This window comes from Ammospiza caudacuta, chromosome 27 (genome assembly GCF_027887145.1).
Source record: "Ammospiza caudacuta isolate bAmmCau1 chromosome 27, bAmmCau1.pri, whole genome shotgun sequence".
Lineage (NCBI taxonomy): Eukaryota > Metazoa > Chordata > Aves > Passeriformes > Passerellidae > Ammospiza > Ammospiza caudacuta.
In genome coordinates, this window is record NC_080619.1 from 1134287 (window position 1) to 1145892 (window position 11606).

Genomic DNA, 11606 nt, shown 5'->3' on the forward strand with positions numbered 1-11606 from the left:
CAGCCTGGTGTTAGGCTTCTTGCCAAGGAAAAAGCCGTGAAAGCAGCCATGTTGTGGCACTTTTGCACTCCCTTTTGGATGCCTTTCACAGCTCCAGTGTGCCTGGAACTCAGGGCTTCCTCATTTATAAATCCTAGCCCTAGGCCGAACACACCAACCCTAAGACGAGAAAGGCAAATCAGCCAGGAATTAGGCATGTCCCCAAGGAAAAAGCTGTGGAGGCAGGCATGTTGTGGTACTTTTGCGCTCTTCTTGGGTAGTCCTTTGCAGCTGCTGTGTTCTTGGAACTCAGGGCTTTCTGGTTGATAGAACCCTTACCCTAGGCATAACTCAAACCTTAAGCCTAGGAAGGGAAATCAGCCTATGGTTCGGGATGGTCTCATGGAAATATCAGTGGTGGCAGCCAAGTTGCGTCACTTTTGCGCTCCCCTTGGGATGCCTTTCGCAGCTGCAGTGTGCCTGGAGCCCAGGGCTTCCTGGTTTTAAAAGTCCTAGGCCTAAGCCTAACAGTAACCCTGGGAAGGTAAATCAGCCGGATATTAGGGTTCCTCCTAAGGGAAAAGCCGTGAAAGCAGCCATGTTGTGGCACTTCTGCACTCCCTTTGGGATGCCTTTGGCAGATGAAGTAAGCCTGGAACTCAGGGCTTCCTGGTTAAAGAAATCTAAGCCCTAGGTTGAACCCTAACCCTAGGCAGATAAATCAGCCTAGGTATAGGGATGGTGCCAAGGAAAAAGCTGTGAAAGCTGCCATGTTGTTGCACTTTTGTACTCCCCTTGGGATGCCTTGAACAGCTGCAGTGTGCCTGGAGCTAAGGGCTTCCTAGTTTTAAAAATCCTAGCCCTAGGCCTAAGCCTAACAGTAACCCTGGGAAGGGAAATCAACCTGGTTTTAGGCTTCTTGACAAGGAAAAAGCCGTGAAAGCAGCCATGTTGTGGCACTTCTGCACTCCCTTTGGGATGCCTTTGGCAGATGAAGTAAGCCTGGAACTCAGGGCTTCCTGGTTAAAGAAATCCAAGCCCTAGGCTGAACCCTAACCCTAACCCTAGGCAGATAAATCAGCCTAGGTATAGGGATGGTGCCAAGGAAAAAGCTGTGAAAGCTGCCATGTTGTTGCACTTTTGTACTCCCCTTGGGATGCCTTGAACAGCTGCAGTGTGCCTGGAGCTAAGGGCTTCCTAGTTTTAAAAATCCTAGCCCTAGGCCTAAGCCTAACAGTAACCCTGGGAAGGCAAATCAGCCTGGTGTTAGGCTTCTTGCCAAGGAAAAAGCCGTGAAAGCAGCCATGTTGTGGCACTTTTGCACTCCCTTTTGGATGCCTTTCACAGCTCCAGTGTGCCTGGAACTCAGGGCTTCCTGATTTTAAAAATCCTAGCCCTAGGCCTAACCTCAACCCTAAGACGAGAAAGGCAAATCAGCCAGGAATTAGGCATGTCCCCAAGGAAAAAGCTGTGGAGGCAGGCATGTTGTGGTACTTTTGCGCTCTTCTTGGGTAGTCCTTCGCAGCTGCTGTGTTCTTGGAACTCAGGGCTTTCTGGTTAATAGAACCCTTACCCTAGGCGTAACTCAAACCTTAAGCCTAGGAAGGAAAATCAGCCTATGGTTCGGGATGGTCTCATGGAAATATCAGTGGTGGCAGCCAAGTTGCGTCACTTTTGCGCTCCCCTTGGGATGCCTTTCGCAGCTGCAGTGTGCCTGGAGCCCAGGGCTTCCTGGTTTTAAAAGTCCTAGGCCTAAGCCTAACAGTAAACCTAGGAAGGTAAATCAGCCGGGTATTAGGGTTCCTCCTAAGGGAAAAGCCGTGAAAGCAGCCATGTTGTGGCACTTCTGCACTCCCTTTGGGATGCCTTTGGCAGATGAAGTAAGCCTGGAACTCAGGGCTTCCTGGTTAAAGAAATCCAAGCCCTAGGCTGAACCCTAACCCTAGGCAGATAAATCAGCCTAGGTATAGGGATGGTGCCAAGGAAAAACCTGTGAAAGCTGCCATGTTGTAGCACTTTTGTACTCCCCTTGGGATGCCTTGAACAGCTGCAGTGTGCCTGGAGCTAAGGGCTTCCTAGTTTTAAAAATCCTAGCCCTAGGCCTAAGCCTAACAGTAACCCTGGGAAGGCAAATCAGCCTGGTGTTAGGCTTCTTGCCAAGGAAAAAGCCGTGAAAGCAGCCATGTTGTGGCACTTTTGCACTCCCTTTTGGATGCCTTTCACAGCTCCAGTGTGCCTGGAACTCAGGGCTTCCTCATTTATAAATCCTAGCCCTAGGCCGAACACACCAACCCTAAGACGAGAAAGGCAAATCAGCCAGGAATTAGGCATGTCCCCAAGGAAAAAGCTGTGGAGGCAGGCATGTTGTGGTACTTTTGCGCTCTTCTTGGGTAGTCCTTTGCAGCTGCTGTGTTCTTGGAACTCAGGGCTTTCTGGTTAATAGAACCCTTACCCTAGGCGTAACTCAAACCTTAACCCTAGGAAGGGAAATCAGCCTATGGTTCGGGATGGTCTCATGGAAATATCAGTGGTGGCAGCCAAGTTGCGTCACTTTTGCGCTCCCCTTGGGATGCCTTTCGCAGCTGCAGTGTGCCTGGAGCCCAGGGCTTCCTGGTTTTAAAAGTCCTAGGCCTAAGCCTAACAGTAACCCTAGGAAGGTAAATCAGCCGGATATTAGGGTTCCTCCTAAGGGAAAAGCCGTGAAAGCAGCCATGTTGTGGCACTTCTGCACTCCCTTTGGGATGCCTTTGGCAGATGAAGTAAGCCTGGAACTCAGGGCTTCCTGGTTAAAGAAATCTAAGCCCTAGGTTGAACCCTAACCCTAGGCAGATAAATCAGCCTAGGTATAGGGATGGTGCCAAGGAAAAAGCTGTGAAAGCTGCCATGTTGTTGCACTTTTGTACTCCCCTTGGGATGCCTTGAACAGCTGCAGTGTGCCTGGAGCTAAGGGCTTCCTAGTTTTAAAAATCCTAGCCCTAGGCCTAAGCCTAACAGTAACCCTGGGAAGGGAAATCAGCCTGGTGTTAGGCTTCTTGCCAAGGAAAAAGCCGTGAAAGCAGCCATGTTGTGGCACTTTTGCACTCCCTTTTGGATGCCTTTCACAGCTCCAGTGTGCCTGGAACTCAGGGCTTCCTGATTTTAAAAATCCTAGCCCTAGGCCTAACCTCAACCCTAAGACGAGAAAGGCAAATCAGCCAGGAATTAGGCATGTCCCCAAGGAAAAAGCTGTGGAGGCAGGCATGTTGTGGTACTTTTGCGCTCTTCTTGGCTAGTCCTTCGCAGCTGCTGTGTTCTTGGAACTCAGGGCTTTCTGGTTAATAGAACGCTTACCCTAGGCGTAACTCAAACCTTAACCCTAGGAAGGAAAATCAGCCTATGGTTCGGGATGGTCTCATGGAAATATCAGTGGTGGCAGCCAAGTTGCGTCACTTTTGCGCTCCCCTTGGGATGCCTTTCGCAGCTGCAGTGTGCCTGGAGCCCAGGGCTTCCTGGTTTTAAAAGTCCTAGGCCTAAGCCTAACAGTAACCCTGGGAAGGTAAATCAGCCGGGTATTAGGGTTCTTCCTAAGGGAAAAGCCGTGAAAGCAGCCATGTTGTGGCACTTCTGCACTCCCTTTGGGATGCCTTTGGCAGATGAAGTAAGCCTGGAACTCAGGGCTTCCTGGTTAAAGTAATCCAAGCCCTAGGTTGAACCCTAACCCTAGGCAGATAAATCAGCCTAGGTATAGGGATGGTGCCAAGGAAAAACCTGTGAAAGCTGCCATGTTGTTGCACTTTTGTACTCCCCTTGGGATGCCTTGAACAGCTGCAGTGTGCCTGGAGCTAAGGGCTTCCTAGTTTTAAAAATCCTAGCCCTAGGCCTAAGCCTAACAGTAACCCTGGGAAGGGAAATCAACCTGGTTTTAGGCTTCTTGACAAGGAAAAAGCCGTGAAAGCAGCCATGTTGTGGCACTTCTGCACTCCCTTTGGGATGCCTTTGGCAGATGAAGTAAGCCTGGAACTCAGGGCTTCCTGGTTAAAGAAATCCAAGCCCTAGGCTGAACCCTAACCCTAGGCAGATAAATCAGCCTAGGTATAGGGATGGTGCCAAGGAAAAAGCTGTGAAAGCTGCCATGTTGTTGCACTTTTGTACTCCCCTTGGGATGCCTTGAACAGCTGCAGTGTGCCTGGAGCTAAGGGCTTCCTAGTTTTAAAAATCCTAGCCCTAGGCCTAAGCCTAACAGTAACCCTGGGAAGGCAAATCAGCCTGGTGTTAGGCTTCTTGCCAAGGAAAAAGCCGTGAAAGCAGCCATGTTGTGGCACTTTTGCACTCCCTTTTGGATGCCTTTCACAGCTCCATTGTGCCTGGAACTCAGGGCTTCCTGATTTTAAAAATCCTAGCCCTAGGCCGAACCTCAACCCTAAGACGAGAAAGGCAAATCAGCCAGGAATTAGGCATGTCCCCAAGGAAAAAGCTGTGGAGGCAGGCATGTTGTGGTACTTTTGCGCTCTTCTTGGGTAGTCCTTCGCAGCTGCTGTGTTCTTAGAACTCAGGGCTTTCTGGTTAATAGAACCCTTACCCTAGGCGTAACTCAAACCTTAAGCCTAGGAAGGAAAATCAGCCTATGGTTCGGGATGGTCTCATGGAAATATCAGTGGTGGCAGCCAAGTTGCGTCACTTTTGCGCTCCCCTTGGGATGCCTTTCGCAGCTGCAGTGTGCCTGGAGCCCAGGGCTTCCTGGTTTTAAAAGTCCTAGGCCTAAGCCTAACAGTAAACCTAGGAAGGTAAATCAGCCGGATATTAGGGTTCCTCCTAAGGGAAAAGCCGTGAAAGCAGCCATGTTGTGGCACTTCTGCACTCCCTTTGGGATGCCTTTGGCAGATGAAGTAAGCCTGGAACTCAGGGCTTCCTGGTTAAAGAAATCCAAGCCCTAGGTTGAACCCTAACCCTAGGCAGATAAATCAGCCTAGGTATAGGGATGGTGCCAAGGAAAAAGCTGTGAAAGCTGCCATGTTGTTGCACTTTTGTACTCCCCTTGGGATGCCTTGAACAGCTGCAGTGTGCCTGGAGCTAAGGGCTTCCTAGTTTTAAAAATCCTAGCCCTAGGCCTAAGCCTAACAGTAACCCTGGGAAGGGAAATCAACCTGGTGTTAGGCTTCTTGACAAGGAAAAAGCCGTGAAAGCAGCCATGTTGTGGCACTTCTGCACTCCCTTTGGGATGCCTTTGGCAGATGAAGTAAGCCTGGAACTCAGGGCTTCCTGGTTAAAGAAATCCAAGCCCTAGGCTGAACCCTAACCCTAGGCAGATAAATCAGCCTAGGTATAGGGATGGTGCCAAGGAAAAAGCTGTGAAAGCTGCCATGTTGTTGCACTTTTGTACTCCCCTTGGGATGCCTTGAACAGCTGCAGTGTGCCTGGAGCTAAGGGCTTCCTAGTTTTAAAAATCCTAGCCCTAGGCCTAAGCCTAACAGTAACCCTGGGAAGGCAAATCAGCCTGGTGTTAGGCTTCTTGCCAAGGAAAAAGCCGTGAAAGCAGCCATGTTGTGGCACTTTTGCACTCCCTTTTGGATGCCTTTCACAGCTCCAGTGTGCCTGGAACTCAGGGCTTCCTGATTTTAAAATTCCTAGCCCTAGGCCTAACCTCAACCCTAAGACGAGAAAGGCAAATCAGCCAGGAATTAGGCATGTCCCCAAGGAAAAAGCTGTGGAGGCAGGCATGTTGTGGTACTTTTGCGCTCTTCTTGGCTAGTCCTTCGCAGCTGCTGTGTTCTTGGAACTCAGGGCTTTCTGGTTAATAGAACCCTTACCCTAGGCGTAACTCAAACCTTAACCCTAGGAAGGAAAATCAGCCTATGGTTCGGGATGCTCTCATGGAAATATCAGTGGTGGCAGCCAAGTTGCGTCACTTTTGCGCTCCCCTTGGGATGCCTTTCGCAGCTGCAGTGTGCCTGGAGCCCAGGGCTTCCTGGTTTTAAAAGTCCTAGGCCTAAGCCTAACAGTAACCCTGGGAAGGTAAATCAGCCGGGTATTAGGGTTCTTCCTAAGGGAAAAGCCGTGAAAGCAGCCATGTTGTGGCACTTCTGCACTCCCTTTGGGATGCCTTTGGCAGATGAAGTAAGCCTGGAACTCAGGGCTTCCTGGTTAAAGAAATCCAAGCCCTAGGTTGAACCCTAACCCTAGGCAGATAAATCAGCCTAGGTATAGGGATGGTGCCAAGGAAAAAGCTGTGAAAGCTGCCATGTTGTTGCACTTTTGTACTCCCCTTGGGATGCCTTGAACAGCTGCAGTGTGCCTGGAGCCCAGGGCTTCCTAGTTTTAAAAATCCTAGCCCTAGGCCTAAGCCTAACAGTAACCCTGGGAAGGGAAATCAACCTGGTTTTAGGCTTCTTGACAAGGAAAAAGCCGTGAAAGCAGCCATGTTGTGGCACTTCTGCACTCCCTTTGGGATGCCTTTGGCAGATGAAGTAAGCCTGGAACTCAGGGCTTCCTGGTTAAAGAAATCCAAGCCCTAGGCTGAACCCTAACCCTAGGCAGATAAATCAGCCTAGGTATAGGGATGGTGCCAAGGAAAAAGCTGTGAAAGCTGCCATGTTGTTGCACTTTTGTACTCCCCTTGGGATGCCTTGAACAGCTGCAGTGTGCCTGGAGCTAAGGGCTTCCTAGTTTTAAAAATCCTAGCCCTAGGCCTAAGCCTAACAGTAACCCTGGGAAGGCAAATCAGCCTGGTGTTAGGCTTCTTGCCAAGGAAAAAGCCGTGAAAGCAGCCATGTTGTGGCACTTTTGCACTCCCTTTTGGATGCCTTTCACAGCTCCAGTGTGCCTGGAACTCAGGGCTTCCTGATTTTAAAAATCCTAGCCCTAGGCCGAACCCCAACCCTAAGACGAGAAAGGCAAATCAGCCAGGAATTAGGCATGTCCCCAAGGAAAAAGCTGTGGAGGCAGGCATGTTGTGGTACTTTTGCGCTCTTCTTGGGTAGTCCTTCGCAGCTGCTGTGTTCTTGGAACTCAGGGCTTTCTGGTTAATAGAACCCTTACCCTAGGCGTAACTCAAACCTTAAGCCTAGGAAGGAAAATCAGCCTATGGTTCGGGATGGTCTCATGGAAATATCAGTGGTGGCAGCCAAGTTGCGTCACTTTTGCGCTCCCCTTGGGATGCCTTTCGCAGCTGCAGTGTGCCTGGAGCCCAGGGCTTCCTGGTTTTAAAAGTCCTAGGCCTAAGCCTAACAGTAAACCTAGGAAGGTAAATCAGCCGGGTATTAGGGTTCCTCCTAAGGGAAAAGCCGTGAAAGCAGCCATGTTGTGGCACTTCTGCACTCCCTTTGGGATGCCTTTGGCAGATGAAGTAAGCCTGGAACTCAGGGCTTCCTGGTTAAAGAAATCCAAGCCCTAGGCTGAACCCTAACCCTAGGCAGATAAATCAGCCTAGGTATAGGGATGGTGCCAAGGAAAAAGCTGTGAAAGCTGCCATGTTGTTGCACTTTTGTACTCCCCTTGGGATGCCTTGAACAGCTGCAGTGTGCCTGGAGCTAAGGGCTTCCTAGTTTTAAAAATCCTAGCCCTAGGCCTAAGCCTAACAGTAACCCTGGGAAGGGAAATCAACCTGGTGTTAGGCTTCTTGCCAAGGAAAAAGCCGTGAAAGCAGCCATGTTGTGGCACTTTTGCACTCCCTTTTGGATGCCTTTCACAGCTCCAGTGTGCCTGGAACTCAGGGCTTCCTGATTTTAAAAATCCTAGCCCTAGGCCGAACCCCAGCCCTAAGACGAGAAAGGCAAATCAGCCAGGAATTAGGCATGTCCCCAAGGAAAAAGCCATTGAGGCAGGCATGTTGTGGTACTTTTGCGCTCTTCTTGGCTAGTCCTTCGCAGCTGCTGTGTTCTTGGAACTCAGGGCTTTCTGGTTAATAGAACCCTTACCCTAGGCGTAACTCAAACCTTAAGCCTAGGAAGGAAAATCAGCCTATGGTTCGGGATGGTCTCATGGAAATATCAGTGGTGGTAGCCAAGTTGCGTCACTTTTGCGCTCCCCTTGGGATGCCGTTTGCAGCTGCAGTGTGCCTGGAGCCCAGGGCTTCCTGGTTTTAAAAGTCCTAGGCCTAAGCCTAACAGTAACCCTAGGAAGGTAAATCAGCCGGGTATTAGGGTTCTTCCTAAGGGAAAAGCCGTGAAAGCAGCCATGTTGTGGCACTTCTGCACTCCCTTTGGGATGCCTTTGGCAGATGAAGTAAGCCTGGAACTCAGGGCTTCCTGGTTAATAGAACCCTTACCCTAGGCGTAACTCAAACCTTAACCCTAGGAAGGAAAATCAGCCTATGGTTCGGGATGGTCTCATGGAAATATCAGTGGTGGTAGCCAAGTTGCGTCACTTTTGCGCTCCCCTTGGGATGCCTTTCGCAGCTGCAGTGTGCCTGGAGCCCAGGGCTTCCTGGTTTTAAAAGTCCTAGGCCTAAGCCTAACAGTAACCCTAGGAAGGTAAATCAGCCGGGTATTAGGGTTCTTCCTAAGGGAAAAGCCGTGAATGCAGCCATGTTGTGGCACTTCTGCACTCCCTTTGGGATGCCTTTGGCAGATGAAGTAAGCCTGGAACTCAGGGCTTCCTGGTTAAAGAAATCCAAGCCCTAGGCTGAACCCTAACCCTAGGCAGATAAATCAGCCTAGGTATAGGGATGGTGCCAAGGAAAAAGCTGTGAAAGCTGCCATGTTGTTGCACTTTTGTACTCCCCTTGGGATGCCTTGAACAGCTGCAGTGTGCCTGGAGCTAAGGGCTTCCTAGTTTTAAAAATCCTAGCCCTAGGCCTAAGCCTAACAGTAACCCTGGGAAGGGAAATCAGCCTGGTGTTAGGCTTCTTGCCAAGGAAAAAGCCGTGAAAGCAGCCATGTTGTGGCACTTTTGCACTCCCTTTTGGATGCCTTTCACAGCTCCAGTGTGCCTGGAACTCAGGGCTTCCTGATTTTAAAAATCCTAGCCCTAGGCCTAACCTCAACCCTAAGACGAGAAAGGCAAATCAGCCAGGAATTAGGCATGTCCCCAAGGAAAAAGCTGTGGAGGCAGGCATGTTGTGGTACTTTTGCGCTCTTCTTGGCTAGTCCTTCGCAGCTGCTGTGTTCTTGGAACTCAGGGCTTTCTGGTTAATAGAACGCTTACCCTAGGCGTAACTCAAACCTTAACCCTAGGAAGGAAAATCAGCCTATGGTTCGGGATGGTCTCATGGAAATATCAGTGGTGGCAGCCAAGTTGCGTCACTTTTGCGCTCCCCTTGGGATGCCTTTCGCAGCTGCAGTGTGCCTGGAGCCCAGGGCTTCCTGGTTTTAAAAGTCCTAGGCCTAAGCCTAACAGTAACCCTAGGAAGGTAAATCAGCCGGGTATTAGGGTTCCTCCTAAGGGAAAAGCCGTGAAAGCAGCCATGTTGTGGCACTTCTGCACTCCCTTTGGGATGCCTTTGGCAGATGAAGTAAGCCTGGAACTCAGGGCTTCCTGGTTAAAGAAATCCAAGCCCTAGGCTGAACCCTAACCCTAGGCAGATAAATCAGCCTAGGTATAGGGATGGTGCCAAGGAAAAAGCTGTGAAAGCTGCCATGTTGTTGCACTTTTGTACTCCCCTTGGGATGCCTTGAACAGCTGCAGTGTGCCTGGAGCTAAGGGCTTCCTAGTTTTAAAAATCCTAGCCCTAGGCCTAAGCCTAACAGTAACCCTGGGAAGGCAAATCAGCCTGGTGTTAGGCTTCTTGCCAAGGAAAAAGCCGTGAAAGCAGCCATGTTGTGGCACTTTTGCACTCCCTTTTGGATGCCTTTCACAGCTCCATTGTGCCTGGAACTCAGGGCTTCCTGATTTTAAAAATCCTAGCCCTAGGCCGAACCTCAACCCTAAGACGAGAAAGGCAAATCAGCCAGGAATTAGGCATGTCCCCAAGGAAAAAGCTGTGGAGGCAGGCATGTTGTGGTACTTTTGCGCTCTTCTTGGGTAGTCCTTCGCAGCTGCTGTGTTCTTGGAACTCAGGGCTTTCTGGTTAATAGAACGCTTACCCTAGGCGTAACTCAAACCTTAAGCCTAGGAAGGAAAATCAGCCTATGGTTCGGGATGCTCTCATGGAAATATCAGTGGTGGCAGCCAAGTTGCGTCACTTTTGCGCTCCCCTTGGGATGCCTTTCGCAGCTGCAGTGTGCCTGGAGCCCAGGGCTTCCTGGTTTTAAAAGTCCTAGGCCTAAGCCTAACAGTAAACCTAGGATGGTAAATCAGCCGGGTATTAGGGTTCCTCCTAAGGGAAAAGCCGTGAAAGCAGCCATGTTGTGGCACTTCTGCACTCCCTTTGGGATGCCTTTGGCAGATGAAGTAAGCCTGGAACTCAGGGCTTCCTGGTTAAAGAAATCCAAGCCCTAGGCTGAACCCTAACCCTAGGCAGATAAATCAGCCTAGGTATAGGGATGGTGCCAAGGAAAAAGCTGTGAAAGCTGCCATGTTGTTGCACTTTTGTACTCCCCTTGGGATGCCTTGAACAGCTGCAGTGTGCCTGGAGCTAAGGGCTTCCTAGTTTTAAAAATCCTAGCCCTAGGCCTAAGCCTAACAGTAACCCTGGGAAGGCAAATCAGCCTGGTGTTAGGCTTCTTGCCAAGGAAAAAGCCGTGAAAGCAGCCATGTTGTGGCACTTTTGCACTCCCTTTTGGATGCCTTTCACAGCTCCAGTGTGCCTGGAACTCAGGGCTTCCTGATTTTAAAAATCCTAGCCCTAGGCCGAACCCCAGCCCTAAGACGAGAAAGGCAAATCAGCCAGGAATTAGGCATGTCCCCAAGGAAAAAGCCATTGAGGCAGGCATGTTGTGGTACTTTTGCGCTCTTCTTGGCTAGTCCTTCGCAGCTGATGTGTTCTTGGAACTCAGGGCTTTCTGGTTAATAGAACGCTTACCCTAGGCGTAACTCAAACCTTAAGCCGAGGAAGGAAAATCAGCCTATGGTTCGGGATGGTCTCATGGAAATATCAGTGGTGGTAGCCAAGTTGCGTCACTTTTGCGCTCCCCTTGGGATGCCTTTCGCAGCTGCAGTGTGCCTGGAGCCAAGGGCTTCCTGGTTTTAAAAGTCCTAGGCCTAAGCCTAACAGTAACCCAAGGAAGGTAAATCAGCCGGGTATTAGGGTTCTTCCTAAGGGAAAAGCCGTGAAAGCTGCCATGTTGTTGCACTTTTGTACTCCCCTTGGGATGCCTTGAACAGCTGCAGTGTGCCTGGAGCTAAGGGCTTCCTAGTTTTAAAAATCCTAGCCCTAGGCCTAAGCCTAACAGTAACCCTGGGAAGGGAAATCAACCTGGTGTTAGGCTTCTTGACAAGGAAAAAGCCGTGAAAGCAGCCATGTTGTGGCACTTCTGCACTCCCTTTGGGATGCCTTTGGCAGATGAAGTAAGCCTGGAACTCAGGGCTTCCTGGTTAAAGAAATCCAAGCCCTAGGCTGAACCCCAACCCTAGGCAGATAAATCAGCCTAGGTATAGGGATGGTGCCAAGGAAAAAGCTGTGAAAGCTGCCATGTTGTTGCACTTTTGTACTCCCCTTGGGATGCCTTGAACAGCTGCAGTGTGCCTGGAGCTAAGGGCTTCCTAGTTTTAAAAATCCTAGCCCTAGGCCTAAGCCTAACAGTAACCCTGGGAAGGCAAATCAGCCTGGTGTT